The 18,188-nt window shown below is 45.0% G+C and overlaps 2 non-coding genes and 1 pseudogene across 2 annotated transcripts; 1 reads left to right on the top strand and 2 right to left on the bottom strand.

The window, feature by feature from the left end:
* Positions 1 to 3,874: 3,874 nt before the first annotated feature.
* Positions 3,875 to 4,016, bottom strand: LOC138225176 (U4 spliceosomal RNA). The gene has a single exon (XR_011183761.1). It is a non-coding gene; the product is annotated as a U4 spliceosomal RNA (small nuclear RNA).
* A 5,419-nt stretch (positions 4,017 to 9,435) lies between these two features.
* On the bottom strand, positions 9,436 to 9,507 carry trnag-ucc (transfer RNA glycine (anticodon UCC)). Its single transcript has one exon. It is a non-coding gene; the product is annotated as a tRNA-Gly (tRNA).
* Positions 9,508 to 10,154: 647 nt separating this feature from the next.
* On the top strand, positions 10,155 to 10,305 carry LOC138225181 (U4 spliceosomal RNA; annotated as a pseudogene).
* The last annotated feature ends 7,883 nt before the right edge of the window (positions 10,306 to 18,188 follow it).

Genomic DNA, 18,188 nt, shown 5'->3' with positions numbered 1-18,188 from the left:
AGGGCCTCTGGCAGTTTACTGTCATGCCTTTTGGCCTGTGCAATGCCCCGGCGACGTTCGAGAGGCTGATGGAGAGGGTGCTGGCATCGGTCCCGCGGAACCAGTGCGTGTTATATCTGGACGATCTGCTGGTTCATGCACGGAGTTTTGACCAGGCCTTGACGAACCTCCAGGCGGTGCTGGCCTGCATCCGCCGTGCTGGCCTGAGGCTCAACCCCCGCAAGTGCGAGCTCCTGCGGCGGGAGGTGACCTTCCTGGGACATGTTGTTGGACCGCGAGGGGTGGCTACGGACCCAGGTAAGGTCGCCGCAGTGAGGGGCTGGCCGACTCCACGCACCGTCGCGGAGCTCCGCAGCTTTCTGGGGTTGGCCTCGTACTATCGGAGGTTCGTCCGGGACTTTGCCAGCATCGCCGCCCCGCTGCACCGCCTCACCGACAAGGGCCGCCGTTTTGACTGGGACTCGGGCTGTGAGACTGCCTTTGGCCGGTTGCGCGAAGCTCTGGTGGGGGCCCCCGTGCTGGCCTACCCCGACCCGCGGTTGCCGTATATTCTCGACACCGACGCGAGTGACTCGGGGGTGGGGGCGGTGTTGGCGCAGGAGGGGCCAGATGGGGAGCGCGTAGTGGCTTACTATAGCCGGGCTCTGACTAGGCCTGAGCGGAACTACTGCGTGACCCGTCGCGAGCTGCTGGCGGTGATGGCGGCGGTCCACCATTTCAGGCCGTACCTGTTCGGGACCCGGTTCCGGTTGAGGACCGACCATGCGTCCCTCACCTGGCTGCTCCACTTTAAGGAGCCAGAGGGACAGATGGCGCGATGGATAGAGATCCTGCAGGAGTACGACTTCACTGTCGTGCACCGTGCGGGGTCTCGCCATCTCAATGCCGACGCTCTCTCGCGGCGCCCCTGCGAGGCCGCGGACTGCCATCACTGCGCCCGGCGGGAGCAGCGTGAGGAGGCTGTCCGCACCGTGGCGGGGGTGAGCGCCGCGGCCACGGCCCGGGAGGGGCCGCTGGGGGTGGGCCTGCCAGACCTGGCGCAGCGTCAGGCAGCTGATCCTGACGTGGGCCCGGTGCTCCGCTGGAGGGCAGCAGGAGTGCGGCCTACACGAGAGGAGCTCGCCCCGCACCCGAAGTCCGTCAAGGCCCTCTGCGCCCTGTGGGAGGCCTTGGAGGTAAAGGACGGGGTGCTGCGCCGGGGGTGGCGGGTACCCTCCAGTGGCGAGGTACGGTGGCAGCTGGTGGTGCCTCGGTCGCTCCGCGGGGCGGTGCTCCGAGCGGTGCACGGCCAACCGGGTGTGGGGCACTTCGGCGGTAAAAAAACCCTGCAGCGTCTCCGAGGCCATTTTTATTGGGGTCTTTGCCACCGGGACGTGGAGCGGTACTGCCGAACGTGTGCGGTGTGCGTGGCGCAGAAGGGTCCCCCCGAGCGCTCTTGGGCCCCCCTCCAACAACACCAGGTGGGGGCTCCTATGGAGCGGGTGGGAGTGGACGTTTTGGGCCCGTTTCCGCGCACCGAGGCCGGGAACCGCTACGTCTTGGTGGCTATGGATTACTTTACGAAGTGGCCGGAGGCCTACGCCCTCCCGGACCAGAGTGCCCCCACGGTGGCCGATGCACTGCTGGAGGGGATGTTTGCCAGGCTGGGGGTGCCGGAGGAGTTACACAGTGACCAGGGGCATAACTTCGAGTCCCAGGTCTTCGCCAGAGTGTGCCAGCGCCTGGGGATTACTAAGACGCGGACCACCCCGCTGCATCCCCAGAGCGACGGGTTGGTAGAGCGGTTTAATCGGACGCTCGCCACCCAGCTGGCCACCCTGGTGTCCCGGCACCAACGGGACTGGGACCGCCACCTCCCCCTTGCGCTCTGGGCGTATCGGACCGCGGTCCAGGAATCCACCGGGTGCACCCCGGCCTCGCTCATGCTGGGCCGGGAAATGCGAACACCGGTGGACCTGGTCTTCGGCCCGCCGCCCGGAGACGGGTCGGCACCGCCGGCTGGACCGGACTACGAGTGGGACCTGCGGCAGCGGATGCAGCGGGTGCACAGCTTTGCACGGACCCACCTGACACAGGCGGGGGTCCGGCAGAAGCGGTACTACGACCTGCGCTGCAGGGGGCCTGCCTTCCAGCCCGGGGACTCGGTTTGGGTGTACAACCCGCGGCGCCGCAAAGGCCTCAGTCCTAAGCTGGCGCCGTCGTGGGAGGGGCCCGCTGAGGTACTCGGGGTGGTGGGCGAGGTCTGCTACCGTGTCCGGTTGCGAACACGGGGGAGAGTGGTGGTCCTGCACCGAGACCGCCTGGCCCCCTACCGGGCCCGGGAGGAGGAGCCGTGTGGGGAGGCTCCAGAGGAGCAGCCGGGGCCGGAGCCGGCCGATAGTGGGGCGTCCGTGGATCGCCAGCCGTCACCGCGGCGCAGCGGCCGCTCGCGCAGGGTTCCGCAGCAGTTGGCCGAATACGAGTACAGCCTGAGGGGGGTGTTCGACGTCGGCGAGACGCCAGACGCTTCAGGTGGGGGCAGTGTAACGCCCTCGCCTGGTGGTGAGGAGGAAGCGCCCCTAGGCGCTCGTAGTACCGCTGGGCATGCTGGGAGTGGTAGCCGGGAAGAGTCTGAGGGTCAGCACGATGACCAGCGGCTGACCCTGCCTGTGTAAATAATGTCCTAGTAATTCTAGTGCCCTGTGTAGTCCTGTAAAAGTAGAGTGTGTTGTTAGGTAATTACCACCCTAAATGTGTGTACGTGTTCGTCAGTCTCCTCATGTGTGTGTGTAGATCCTGTGTTTGGTTTTGGTGTGGTTGTAAAATAAAGCCAGTGCTTGGTTAATCGCGTCTCCACTGTTCTTTAGTTCTGAGAAAGAACCTGCAAAACGCTACAATACGAAACGTTTGCACGTACTGTATAGTTAAGTTATTACTTGGTTTTCAAAGTGCAACGAAATACAATATTGTTGTTGCTGCTGTTCTGGTTGTTTTTATCCCGTAAAGCTTTTTGAGAAGCCACCTTTAAAGGCGATATATACTGTAAAACCGCTGATTCTGCACAGTGTACGAAGTAAATTATTTTCGCAGTAATTAATTTACACGTGTATAATAAATATAGTAAATATAATAAATTAATAACTGCGAAAATAATTTACTTCGTACACTGTGCAGAGTGCCGTATACTCCTAGTTGCGGCACACACGATACATACAGTAAAAAGCCTCAGGCACTGTGTTAGATGTGTTTTCGACGTTATATATGCGTTTATTCATGTCGTCGATTTTACGGTTGCAATTCGACGTTGATTATACGTCGAGGCGACGTATATATACGTATAGCCGTATTTTCGCCGTAAATATACGTATATTCGACCAATCAATGCCCACTGGGATGTTTCCCGAGCCGAAACAGTGCGTTTTTCCAAGCCGTTTGACAAAGCCCGCCCACTGAAAACTGCAGCAGATCGTGTAAAGTTCAACTTTGTAACTACTGCACGCACAGGAAGCAGAATAAATTCCTCTTTTCAAACTGTCAAAGGTTTGCTTTGCGAACGCTGCAGGACATCGCACAATCTCTTTTGAACGGGGACAAACGATTTCTTATGGGGCGCAGTAAGTACAGACGTTTAAAAAGCTCAACTCATGCCGACGATGCAGCATGAAGAAGCGCAACCCAACGTTTGACAGACAAAAGCCGGGCGCCGCTACGAGAAATATGAAATCAAACTGACAGCACACGGCGTTTCGCGCTGGCACAAAAGTAATCTCGACAGACGCTGTTCTCTGCATAACGCTAAAGGAGCTAAAGAGCGTTTCTGTTGAGACGTAACAAGCTCGTTTCTTTCTACCATGATGTCACCATGACAAAATCTGTCTTTAAACACCTTGCTCAGTCTCTGACGAGACTGTCAAAAATTGCTTTCGCCGATTGTATTGCAAACCGGTGGAAGCGGGGTATTGGGAAAAGTTTTCAACTAGCAATAATCGCGCCTCGGCTAAACCTCACAGGCTACGATACTGCCACTGCGCAAAGCTGACGGTTGCCAGGCAACCGCGGGGATCCTATGGAAATCGTTATCAATCGTCTCATGGCATGTCGTTGCTGTAACGCTTCATATTTGTCGTCTTCTTCTTCTAGCTTGAGGTTTTGAAGAATTTCATGACAGACAAGGGCTCCGTCGGGAACAAAGGGCGTTGTGAGAAAACCGTTGCTTATTTTCAGCAGCAGAAATACAACCCTTTAAATACAAGATGACAGAACAATGACGAAGGGCATGCCGGGAGGAACTCATGCACTACAGAGGAAAGGGGGCGGGCATGTACAGTTCACATTCAAGCCACAAGTACTCTTCTCGGATGTTACACAAACAAATCCTAACGTCCTGAAAACATTGCAGCATGTTTGTGTCCCACTTCCCGTGGCTGCAGGACGACTGACACGAACGGACAAACACAATCTGTGGCGTTTAGCGTGACATAGTCTTGCAGGCATCGTGCTGTCTCACTGCAATACTATACCGCTGGAGGAAACAGTCCATCTAGCCATGAAACTCATTTGAACGTCTAGCTACAGCAACTAACAATATCATGATTTATTCAGGATGTGTGGAATCAGCACGTCCCGGAGACAGCTTCCGAAATCGTGAGCATTCTCTGGTGTCGAACTGTGTGTCGAACTGGAGCCTCACTATTTGCATATGTGAGGCTCCAGTTATACATCGAGTGTTACATTAAATGACAAAAATGAAGAGAGTTAAAGCAGCTGGAGAGGTTTTCTTACAACTTTTGAGCTGACACAGTTTTGGAAAATGTTTCCTTCACGCTGCACTGTACCACATAGGCAGCCAAGAGTCTCCAAAACAAAACAGAATGGACAGATAGGAGAAAATTCCCAGTCGTCCTGAAGCTCCCAAAATCCAGCACTGAGCATAAACAAAGTGTCTAAGTAGCATTGGAATGCTAACCCTAACCCTAGCTGGAGTTTGAGCAATCCAGCACTGAACGTAAAAAGATGAGTCAAAGTCTAATCGGATTAGTTTCCTTAGAGCTGGTTCAGAGTTTGCTCAAGAGTTTACCTTTCACAGATGCGCAAAGAAGAATGTTGGGGGTGCACGCTTCAAGGCGCCTTACAGCTGTAGGGAGTGATTCGAGACGATTCGTGGCGTGTGCTCTTTCCCATATACCGTACGACCTGGGGTGCAGTGCTAGGATGACGTACAATACCGCTTGGGCACGTAACGGCGTTATATGCAAGTGCGGGACGTGAGGGTTTTCGTTTGTTCGTTTTGTTTTGCTCTGTTCTGCTTTGCTTTGTTTTGCTTTCCATCGCGTTGGTAAGAGCGTAAATAAAAAGGCGATTCCTGCGTCTACCACTAATGTAAGAGCTATTTCAAGTGCGGCGTGGTGCGGCTTTTCAAATGCTCAACAGGATGACTTCGCATGCACGCGTGCTTTCATGCAGTTGTGTGTGCAACCATGTCCTCTTACGTGCAAACGGGCGTGGTTTCATGTATGCAAAAAACTTTCCTGGGCTCTTCTGAAGCACATAAAATTATTTGGAGATATACCTTTGTCTTGTTTTCCTCTTAGGCTCTAGAATTGATAACTTTTTTTTAGGATTCTAGCTTTCTCCCCTTGCAGGCATCGGGCACAGAGGACCTCATGGTTTTCCTAAAAATCTTTTTTCATCATTTTCCAGAAAGTGGTTGCAAGCCCGATATCATGCAAAGAAACTTCAGGATTCAGGGACCAGTCAATGGATTTTTTTCAAAGTTGGATTTTTGCACTCTGTGGACCAAGAGATGTTGTTCTATAATGTTTTTTTTTTTCAAATTTAAAAATATCATTTTTTCATGGAGCTTTGAAGGGGATGGATTCACCCTCCTTTAGCCAGGAAAGAGCTCCAGGAGCCTGGGTAGGATTCTAGCTTTCTCCCTTTTCAGGCACCTGGCACAGAAGACATCATTTTTTTCCTTAAAATCTTTTTTTTTGTGTTCCTTGTTGTTCCAAACTTAATTTTAATCACTTTTAATTAGAGATTTTATTAAAAATAGTGCAAAAAATGACTAATTTCACAAAAAATAATGTAATATAAAATGGATGTTTTTAACTTTATTGTAGTGTTTTAGAAACTAATATGTCTTCAAAAATGGTTGTTTTTCACTCCTAGGAATGAAAGCTGTTGTTATATGATGTTTATTTTCAAATTTTGAAAAATCAAAGGATTCTAGCTTTCTCCCCTTGCAGGCTTCGGACACAGAAAACCTCATGGTTTTCCTAAAAATCATTTTTTTATGTTCCCTGGTGTTCCAAACTTAGTTTTAATCAATTTTAATTTGTTATTATGTTAAAAACAGGGTAATAAATTTCTAATTGGACTATAAATAATGTCATATTGTCTGCTATAAAACTGATGTTTTCAACTCTATTCTAGAATCAACTAATAGAGAATTGAAATTCTAAAAGGGCATAAGAAAACATTACCAACAACGACCACAAGATGGAGATATTGTCTAGAGATTACCAACAACGACCACAAGATGGAGATATTGTCCAAAGAGGCAAGGAGGGCAAAGCCGCGATAAGGTAAAATCATTTTTTGAAAGAGATTGCTGTCAGAATGCACATCCGTATCCCAGACAGAATCTCTAGTAAAATATGATCATTTGTGAAACAGGCAAATGAGTGTCTGCTACAATATGATTGCTACATATCCGCATTTGTTGGTTTTTAAGGAGTAAGAGTGCAGGGGGTTTAAACCTGCGATCCAGTGTGTTGAAGTATTTCACAACACTACCCCTAGCACATCTGGAAATAAATCCTCATAATGATTATTGCCCTGGGCATGTACCAAAAAATTAGTGAGCATATATATATATCACTGTGTTGAAGCTAGAGAGACAGAATACCTGCAAACACATCCTAAATACAGTGTTCCTGCACCTTTGATCTCATCCAGAATGTATCGTTTTTTGAAAGGGATTGCTGTCAGAATGCACAACTGAATCCCAAACAGAATCTCTAGTCAAATATGATCATATGTGAAACAGGCAAATGAGACTCTCAGGTGCCCATTGCTCATTTTCAGAAACATTTATGCAATACTTTCACCATGCGTTGAGCAATAGGGATTAAAGATACCAGAGGTAAGGTTTAAAAGTGATTCTGAGGTGCAACACATCAGCGATTCAGCTAGACATCTGAAATGCAGGGTTTGAGAGCCCTTCAGGGAACACCGTACCCTAAAGTCAGGGAGCTCAGAGGTGACTTGTTCGGCTTTCAAATCATCTCTCCGTGGAAGCGCCGAGATGCAGCTGTTTAAGGCTTAGAAGCAGCTGACTGTTTCACTACCTAGCTGATCACTGTCAGTCAGGGAGCTCAGAGGTGAAAAGCCTGTCTGAGAGACAATTCGCCATCGATCAGTTCAATATGTTCCGTACCAGCTCGGCGCACCTGAGATCATCCTGAGATAGCCGTGTAGCTCAGATGAGTGAGAGCGTGTGTGTGTGTACCACCGTGATTGGATGCCGGTCCTTCTCAGGTCACAGTAAACCTTCTGCTGCCTAACTTCCCTAATTTTGGGGATCCCTTTGAAAAAGCAAAGGAAAACAAAAATGGCTCTTCATCAGCGTGATCGACCCCATCTAGTGTGCCCCAGTGGCCTAATGGATAAGGCACTGGCCTCCTAAGCTGGGGATTGTGGGTTCAAGTCCCATCTGGGATGCTCCTGTCCCATTTTGAGTGTACAAATGTCCTTGCAATTTTCAAAGCTGCAACCCCACCTTACTCAGTGAGCGTCTCTGCTTTTCTCTCACATAGAGTTGGGAGAAAAACTTTTGTAAACAGCCCTTTGGAATGATGTGGATTTCTGCATGAATGGCTCCTAACATGTGATCTTATCTTTATCTAAGTCATAATAATTAATAAAGAGAGTCTGATTTAACAAACAACACACGCCCAACATTTGACATTGCTGTTTCTTTATTGACCAAATGGTTTAAACAATCAAGGTCATTGATGGAAAAAGTACGTGAACCCTTATATTAAGGAGCTAGTGGAACCTCCTTTATGACAAAAACCTCAACCCCCACTTTCTGTAGCGGCTGGTCAGACCTGAGCAGCGGTTAGGAGGTATTTTGGCCTATTCGTCTATGCAAAACTGTTTCAGTTCATGTATATTTTTGGGATGTCTTGCGCTGAACGGCCTGCTTCAGATCACGCCACAGCACTTCAATGGGATTGGGGTCAGGACTCTTACTTGGCCATCCCAAAATACTGAATTTCTTCTGTTTCAGCCACTCTGTTGTTGATGTACTCCTTTGTTTTTGTCATGTTGCATGACCCAGCGTCGTTCGAGTTTTAGATCACAGGCAGACACCCTGACATTCTGCTGTAGAATTTCCTGATACATCTTGGAATTCATCGGTCCCTCGATGATTGCAAGCCGTACAGCCTCCGCCATGCTTCCCAGGTGGGATGAGGTTTTGGAGATGGTATGCAGTGTTTTTTGCATACCAACGCTGTGCACATTTACCAACAAGTTCAACTTTTGTCACATCTGTCCACAGAACATTGTTCCAGAAGTCAAATTTGGATCCACAAGTTCTTAACAACTACAGGCCTGTCTCAAAGGTCCCATTTCAATCTAAAAGTCTTGAGAGAATAGTTGTTGCTCAACGTCAATCGTATCTGGATTCAAATAATATACTTGAGAAATTTCAGTCTGGTTTCTGAAACTGCATTAACAAGAGTCGTAAATGATATTCTCTTAGCTACTGATGCGGGGAATGCAACAGTGCTAGGTTGCAACAGTGCTAGGAATGCAAATGTTAGGTTGCGCTTCTTCATGCTGCATCGTCAGCATGAGTGGAGCTTTTTAAACGTCTGTACTTACTGCGCCCCATAAGAAATCGTTTGTCCCCGTTCAAAAGAGATTGTGCGATGTCCTGCAGCATTCGCAAAGCATATCTTTGACAGTTTGAAAAGAGGAATTTATTCTGCTTCCTGTGCGTGCAGTAGTTTCAAAGTTGAACGCCTTTACACGATCTGCTGCAGTTTTCAGTGGGCGGGCTTTGTCAAATGGCTTGGTAAAACGCACTGTGTTTCGGCTCTGGAAACATCATGAGCAGTGTCCTGCATGTTTTCTGTGTATAGCTGTCTTTTAACGCATACAGAATTCATTCGAAATCATTGATTTCTCCAATTAACAAGGGTCCCTTTTTGAACCTGCGAGAAGCATTCTTTCAATGTAACAGATTTACTCCGGGGAAAGGCAGCATGACATTGAGAGTAGCTCAAGCTTTCAGCACCCGTATCGGACTGCGTGTATGCAGACACCGCTCAGAATCCCCTGTAAGATTCTCCTTCAATTCCGTTTTGCAGTGCTTTAGCTCTTTCAAAAGGCTTCGCTAGTCACAATCCAAGGCTCATGACAGCATTTGAAAACACTCACCACTGCGTTGGCCAGGAATCAAACCCGGGTTAACTGCTTGGAAGGCAGCTATGCTCACCACTATACCACCAACGCATGCCAACAGGAGCCCTGCAGGACACCACCAGAGAATGCTCACGATTTCGGAAGCTGTCTCTGGGACGTGCTGATTCCACACATCCTGAATAAATCATGATATTGTTAGTTGCTGTAGCTAGACGTTCAAATGAGTTTCATGGCCAGATGGACTGTTTCCTCCAGCGTTATAGTATTGCAGTGAGACAGCACGATGCCTGCAAGACTATGTCACGCTAAACGCCACAGATTGTGTTTGTCCGTTCGTGTCAGTCGTCCTGCAGCCATGGGAAGTGGGACACAAACATGCTGCAATGCTTTCAAGACGTTAGGATTTGTTTGTGCAACATCCGAGAAGAGTACTTGTGGCTTGAATGTGAACTGTACGTGCCCGCCCCCTTTCCTCTGTACTGCAGTTCCTCCCGGCATGCCCTTCGTCATTGTTCTGTCATCTTGTATTTAAAGGGTTGTATTTCTGCTGCTGAAAATAAGCAACGGTTTTCTCACAACGGCCTTTGTTCCCGACGGAGCCCTTGTCTGTCATGAAATTCTTCAAAACCTCAAGCTAGAAGAAGAAGACGACAAATGTGAAGCGTTACAGCAACGACATGCCATGAGACGATTGATAACGATTTCCATAGGATCCCCGCGGTTGCCTGGCAACCGTCAGCTTTGCCCAGTGGCAGTATCGTAGCCTGTGAGGTTTAGCCGAGGCGCGATTATTGCTAGTTGAAAGCTTTTCCCAATACCCCGGTATTCTCGTACATTCTCGATGAGGTCAAAGGTGCAGGAACACTGTATTTAGGATGTGTTTGCACTTATTCTGTGTCTCTAGCTTCAACACAGCGATATATATATATACTCACTGATTGTTTGGTACATGCCCAGGGCAATAATCATTATGAGGATTTATTTCCAGATGTGCTAGGGGTAGTGTTGTGAAATACTTCAACACACTGGATCGCAGGTTTAAACCCCCTGCACTCTTACTCCTTAAAAACCAACAAATGCAGATATGTAGCAATCATATTGTAGCAGACACTCATTTGCCTGTTTCACAAATGATCATATTTTACTAGAGATTCTGTTTGGGATACGGATGTGCATTCTGACAGCAATCTCTTACAAAAAATGATTTTACCTTATCGCGGCTTTGCCCTCCTTGCCTCTTTGGACAATATCTCCATCTTGTGGTCGTTGTTGGTAATGTCTAGACAATATCTCCATTTTGTGGTCGTTTTTGGTAATGTTTTCTTATGCCCTTTTTTATTTCAATTCTCTATTAGTTGGTTCTAGAATCAATACAGTTGAAAACATCAATTTTATAGCAGACAATATGACATTATTTATAGTCCAATTAGAAATTTATTACCCTGTTTTTAACATAATAACAAATTAAAATTAAGTTTGGAACACCAGGGAACATAAAAGATGATTTTTAGGAAAACCATGAGGTTCTCTGTGTCCGATGCCTGCAAGGGGAGAAAGCTAGAATCCTTTGATTTTTCAAAATTTGAAAATAAACATCAAATAACAACAGCTTTCATTCCTAGGAGTGAAAAACAACCATTTTTGAAGACATATTAGTTTCTAAAACACTACAATAAAGTTAAAAACTTCCGTTTTATATTACATTATTTTTAGTGAAATTAGTCATTTTTTGCACTATTTTTAATAAAATCTCTAATTAAAAGTGATTAAAATTAAGTTTGGAACAACAAGGAACACAAAAAAAAAAGATTTTAAGGAAATAATGATGTCTTCTGTGCCAGGTGCCTGCAAGGGGAGAAAGCTAGAATCCTACCCAGGCTCCTGGAGCTCTGTCCTGGCTAAAGGAGGGTGAATCCATCCCCTTCAAAGCTCCATGAAAAAATGATATTTTTAAATTTGAAAAAAAAAACATTATAGAACAACATCTCTTGGTCCACAGAGTGCAAAAATCCAACTTTGAAAAAAAATCCATTGACTGGTCCCTGAATCCTGAAGTTTCTTTGCATGATATCGGGCTTGCAACCACTTTCTGGAAAATGATGAAAAATGCCAAAAATGAAAAAAAAGTTATCAATTCTAGAGCCTAAGAGGAAAACAAGACAAAGGTATATCTCCAAATAATTTTATGTGCTTCAGAAGAGCCCAGGAAAGTTTTTTGCATACATGAAACCACGCCCATTTGCACGTAAGAGGACATGCTTGCACAGACGACTGCATGAAAGCACGCGTGCATGCGAAGTCATCCTGTTGAGCATTTGAAAAGCCGCACCACGCCACACTTGAAATAGCTCTTACATTAGTGGTAGACGCAGGAATCGCCTTTTTATTTACGCTCTTACCAACGCGATGGAAAGCAAAACAAAGCAAAGCAGAGCAAAACAAAACGAACAAACGAAAACCCTCACGTCCCGCACTTGCATATAACGCCGTTACGTGCCCATGCGGTATTGTACATCATCCTAGAACTGCACCCCGGGGCGTACGGTATATGGGAACGAGCACACGCCACGAATCGTCTCGAATCACTCCCTACAGCTGTAAGGCGCCTTGAAGCGTGCACCCCCAACATTCTTCTTTGCGCATCTGTGAAAGGTAAACTCTTGAGCAAACTCTGAACCAGCTCTAAGGAAACTAATCCGATTAAACGGCAGTTTGACTCATCTTTTTACGCTCAGTGCTGGATTGCTCAAACTCCAGCTAGGGTTAGGGTTAGCATTCCCACGCTACTTAGACACTTTGTTTACGCTCAGTGCTGGATTTTGGGAACTTCAGGACGAGTGGGAATTTTCTCCTCTCTGTCAATTCTGTTTTGTTTTGGAGACTCTTGGCTGCCTATGTTGTACAGTGCAGCGTGAAGGAAACATTTTCCAAAACTGTGTCAGCTCAAAAGTTGTAAGAAAACCTCTCCAGCTGCTTTAACTCTCTTCATTTTTGTCATTTAATGTGACACTCGATGTATAACTGGAGCCTCACATATGCAAATGGTGAGGCTCCAGTTCGACACCCAGTTCGACACCACTTTACAGTATCTGACAAAAGCATGGCAGACTGTGCCGGACCGGCAGATAACTTCCGCTTATTTTGACCATATTAAACATTGGAAATCCTCCCACTTGCATTTGTGACACTTGATTTTGGCTCCACCTAAGACACTCTTAAATCTTCAAACATTTTTCTCTTCTCCCACAACACTCTTGTCTGTCAGCACTATGTGGCAGTGTTGCATGACAACCCATCTTACCACAGAAAGGAACCTAACCTGGCCTGTACGGAGATCGAACCCGCAACTTTGGCGTTATTAGCACCACGCTTTAACCAGCTGAGCTAACCAGCCTCACGACAGCAGTCCTCTCTGTGCTGCAAAAAATCGAACTCAGGGAATTTCTTTTGCCCTCCTTTGAATAGGAAGCCGTGTAATTCAGTGTACGACTTTCTCGTGCAGTTTCATGGTTGTTGTAACCCAAATCCTACACTGGCCTGAAGCGCACCCCCATTTCACAGCATTTTTCAGCTGATTTAAAATGTACCTAAAGGAGAAGCATTATTGAAGACCATCAATTACCAAGAGCTTTTGTCAAAGGTTTTGGTGGTCATTTTAATGACCACAGAGCGCTGTGACGTCGGTTTTACATCTCATTCAAAAGACAGCGCCCTTTTACAACACAGCATCTCCGTCACTATGCTGGGGTATTGGGACCCGCACAGACCTCAGGGTGAGCGCCCCCCCGCCGGCACCATTAACACCGCTTCCTGCTGGAAGCTTTGTTTTTCCCTGTAGCTCACCCTCATCCGGGTACTAACCTGGCTCACACCTGCTTAGCTTCAGTGGGTTTTCAGTTGCGAGTTGTAAGGGGATGCAAGTGATGGAGCCGCTCGCTTCTCAAGAAGTTATTGTCTTGAGAATGAGGAATGGGCCCTTGAGACAGTCATTTACCTGTTTCACAAATGATCGTATTTTACTAGAGATTCTGTTTGGGATTCAGATGTGCATTCGGACAGCAATCCCTTTCAAGAAATGATACGTTCTGGATGAGGTCAAAGGTGAAATTTGAGTTCATTTTAAAAAGTAAAAGGTAATGAAAGGAATGCATATTCATAAGAAAGATAATACCGATATGCATGTGATAATCTTTCTTATATCATGTAGTGCGTCATTTGGACACTTTGTGGGCTTGAAATCATGTTCTATGGTACAAGATAAATACAAAACTTAAGCTTTTATTTTAATTAGATTTGTTTATAAAGCATAAGCAATCATTTATTACATTAATATATGTGAAAATGACATTTTAGCATCATAATATTACATACAGGTCTCTAGCTTCAACACAGTGATATATATATATATATGCTCAGTGATTTATTGGTACATGCCCAGGTCAATAATCAGAATGAGGATTTATTTCCAGACAGGCTACAGGTAGTGTTGTGAAATACTTCAACACACTGGATCGCAGATTTAGACCCCCTGCACTCTTACTCCTTAAAAACCAAAGAAATGAAGATATATAGCAATCACATTGTAACAGGGGTGACAGTGACTTAATGCTTATACTTGTGGACTTCTGGTACCTTTAGGGTACGGTGTTCCCTGAAGGGCTCTCAAACCCCGCATTTCAGATGCCTAGCTGTATCGCTGATGTGTTGCACCTCAGAATCACTTTTAAACCTTACCTCTGGTATCTTTAATCCCTATTGCACAACGCATGGTGAAAGTATTGCATAATTGTGTCTGAAAATGAGCAATGGGCACCTGAGAGACTCATTTGCCTGTTTCACAAATGATCATATTTGACTAGAGATTCTGTTTGGGATTCAGTTGTGCATTCTGACAGCAATCCCTTTCAAAAAACGATACATTCTGGATGAGGTCAAAGGTGCAGGAACACTGTATTTAGAATGTGTTTGCACTTATTCTGTGTCTCTAGCTTCTACACAGCGATATATATATATAAGCTCACTGATTTTTTGGTACATGCCCAGGGCAATAATCATTATGAGGATTTATTTCCAGATGTGCTAGGGGTAGTGTTGTGAAATACTTCAACACACCGGATCGCAGGTTTAAGCCCCCTGCACTCTTACTCCTTAAAAACCAACAAATGCAGATATGTAGCAATCATATTGTAGCAGACACTCATTTGCCTGTGTCACAAATGATCATATTTTACTACGCTGGGCAAACGTTCCGAGGTCAAATTCTTCCAGCACGGGGGTACCTTTAAAGCGGAGACGATGGCACCGAAATTCTTTGGCGCGCCTTCTCTTTAAAGCCCTGGCCAAATATGAAGACAGTACGTACAGTTATAATTCAAACGGAATTAAAAACTACACATCCCAGTTACCATGGTGGTGCTTGTGATCATTGCGTTTAACCAACGAAACAGGGCGAAAAATCAGTCACATGACTTTGGGGCAGAGTTTCGAAAGCTTAACCTACAGATGCAGCCATTCAAAATGGGTGAGGTATTTCGCGGCATACCCCGTTTGCCGTGTCACGGTATCACGCTGTATCACGCATTTCACGTGTGTCACGTGACTAACTATCCGGCGTCGCCTTGTAAAACCGCCAGGGGGAGCTTAACCTCTCATGTACAGCATTTGAGCCTTTAATTTTGAACTGTGTATTACAGCATGTTAATCATCAGTCATTAAAATGTTGGTATATTTTATGAAAGCAAGATTGCTCAGTTGGACAAAAGTACACAACCTACCTTTATCAGAAATATTTGTGCATCAAAGCCTTTACTGAAGATATTACTAATAGTATTAATAATGGATGACTTTGGACAAGCTGTAAACTCAAAGTATAATTTCTTTAGCACATTTGTACAAGCACTTGGAATCTGTCCAAGCCATACTTTGTCAGGCATTTTGTTTTACTTCAACGGGCATAAAAACTTCCTTGCTTTTAACAGGGCGTTTCATAATTTCTAGCTACGAAAATGATTTAAAATGCGACACCTATCATTCAACTAGAGCTTAAAATATCACAAGGAAAAATACACACCGGTATTCCATTTCTCCCTAAACGTTGTAAGCTTCGAAGTCTTTAACTAACGTGATACCGGAGTCAACAAGCATACTTTTAGAATTTGATTAAAAGGGAATATAATATGGAATCGCGTATCTCAAGAAATGAATAACGGTATGATTATATCCGTGTACTGCGGCAGGGCTGTGTAGGGCTGTATATAATATGGAATCGCGTATCTAAAGAATTTAATAACGGTATGATTATATCCGTGTACTGCGGCAGGGCTGTGTAGGGCTGTTTCACCTACCTGCTCATGTGAGCTGTCTTGTAGCCTACTGGTCTAGGTGCGTGACTACCAACTGGCAGGTTGTGTGTTTGAATCCAGCTTGTGCTGGACTTTTCATTTTTATTTATTTATTTTTTAATCGCGTAACATAAACATATTACCGTATGCAAACTGTACTGTATACAGTATGTATATGTATATTTAATGTCCTAACTGTGCCCGTTTAATTGAATTAAAAAAAAAATATTTAACACGAACATTAAGCTGTTTACATCTTCCGCCTGAGAACAGTCACCCGTTGCTACCCAACGCAGAATGGTGATTGGCTGACACTATCTGACACCCCTCTGATTGGAGAAAAAAGACGTGCTGGTGTGCTATACACACTACCAGGAAGAGGATTTCTTTCTATTCAAAACGTGTATTTTAAAAGTTTAAGAAGTAAAAACCTTACAGCGTACACAGATTTCTAAACTGATCAGGATCGTTATCTTTGTCTTATGCATAATAATGTTCACCGCTCTGTCCAGCAAATTAATAATAAACTTTATTTTATATAGCGTTTTAAACAAATAAGTAATTAGATTGCTCATAAACCTAATTACTTGCTTTTTCTTTTTATTTAGGCTCAGATTTCAACTATAGATCGTATTATTAATAACCATAATAACAACCAACCAACAAAAACAACCATATAAACATAATGGTGGTGCTGGACCTTCCAGTTTTATTTATTTATTTTTTAATCGCGTAACATAAACATTACCGTATGCAAACTGTACTGTATACAATATGTATATGTATATTTAATGTCTTAACTTTGCCCGTTTAAGTATTGAATATTCATATCTAATTTTACCACTGAAGGGAAATCTTAACATAAACATACAGTATATGGCTGGTCTCGGTACTTTAAAGAAAAAAATACACACCGGTATTCCATTTCTCCCTAAACATTGTAAGCTTCGAAGTCTTTAACTAACGTGATACCGGAATCAACAAGCATACTTTTAGAATTTGATTAAAAGGGAATATAATATGGAATCGCGTATCTCAAGAAATTAATAACAATATAATTATATTCATGTTGCAAAAGAACTGCAACGGACATAAAAACTCCCTTGCATGGTTTCATTACGACCAGAATCGGTCTTGAGATATTTTTAACTTGATTTACAGTATTTGAGAGGTATGTCTTAACACCGATACTACAGTGCTTAAGTACTGCTCACGTATATGTTTCTAGGTTTATATTATGCATTTCATACGGTCAAATTACTTTTGAGCAACTAATAAGAAGCGCGAAACGGTATGCGTTTTACTTTCGTTTTGTGCTGGGACCCGTGGATTGATTAGAGATATCAAGTACATACAAGTCATTTTTTAAATGTTGTAGTTCGTCTTGAAAAAATGTTACGAGTACATCATCTATCAACAATTACACAGGTTCTGTTTCCATATTGCGGATTTTGGTTACGTAATATTATTTTCTAGATTTCACGTTGTGAATATATTCGTCCCACTGGCATCTGTGAATTCCGCTGTGCTTCCTTGGGGGAGATAGCCGGCGGGGACAGCATCAACAGATTCCTGCGCGGTGGTGAACTGAGAGGCCGGGATGGAGTGTCCTGAGGCGGTGTGTGCTCTGCGGGGGGCAGAGCTTCCGCCAGGCATTGCAGCCTGCGCGGCGGGGAGAGGCACTTTTCGGGAGACAGCTGCTCAACTGTTTGACTGCTGGAACTCTAGCCTCCCAATCCTCCCCAGTAATGCAGTAAAGAGCGGTGAACATTATGCATAAGACAAAGATAACGATCCTGATCAGTTTAGAAATCTGTGTACGCTGTAAGGTTTTTACTTCTTAAACTTTTAAAATACACGTTTTGAATAGAAAGAAATCCTCTTCCTGGTAGTGTGTATAGCACACCAGCACGTCTTTTTTCTCCAATCAGAGGGGTGTCAGATAGTGTCAGCCAATCACAATTCTGCGTTGGGTAGCAACCGGTGACTGTTCTCAGGCGGAAGATGTAAACAGCTTAATGTTCGTGTTAAATAATTTTTTTTTTAATTCAATTAAACGGGCACAGTTAAGACATTAAATATACATATACATACTGTATACAGTACAGTTTGCATACAGTAATATGTTTATGTTACGCGATTAAAAAATAAATAAATAAAAATGAAAAGTCCAGAACCAGCTGGATTTGAACACACAACCTGCCAGTTGGTAGTCACACACCTAGACCAGAAGGCTACAAGACAGCTCGCATGATCAGGTAGGCGAAACAGCCCTACACAGCCCTGCCGCAGTACACGGATATAATCATACCGTTATTAATTTCTTGAGATACGCGATTCCATATTATATTCCCTTTTAATCAAATTCTAAAAGTATGCTTGTTGACTCCGGTATCACGTTAGTTAAAGACTTCGAAGCTTACAATGTTT

The sequence above is a fragment of the Lepisosteus oculatus genome, chromosome 26, assembly GCF_040954835.1.
Source record: "Lepisosteus oculatus isolate fLepOcu1 chromosome 26, fLepOcu1.hap2, whole genome shotgun sequence".
NCBI classification, from domain to species: Eukaryota; Metazoa; Chordata; class Actinopteri; order Semionotiformes; family Lepisosteidae; genus Lepisosteus; species Lepisosteus oculatus.
Note: the sequence above shows the minus strand (reverse complement) of the source record. Positions and strands in the feature narration are given on the sequence as shown.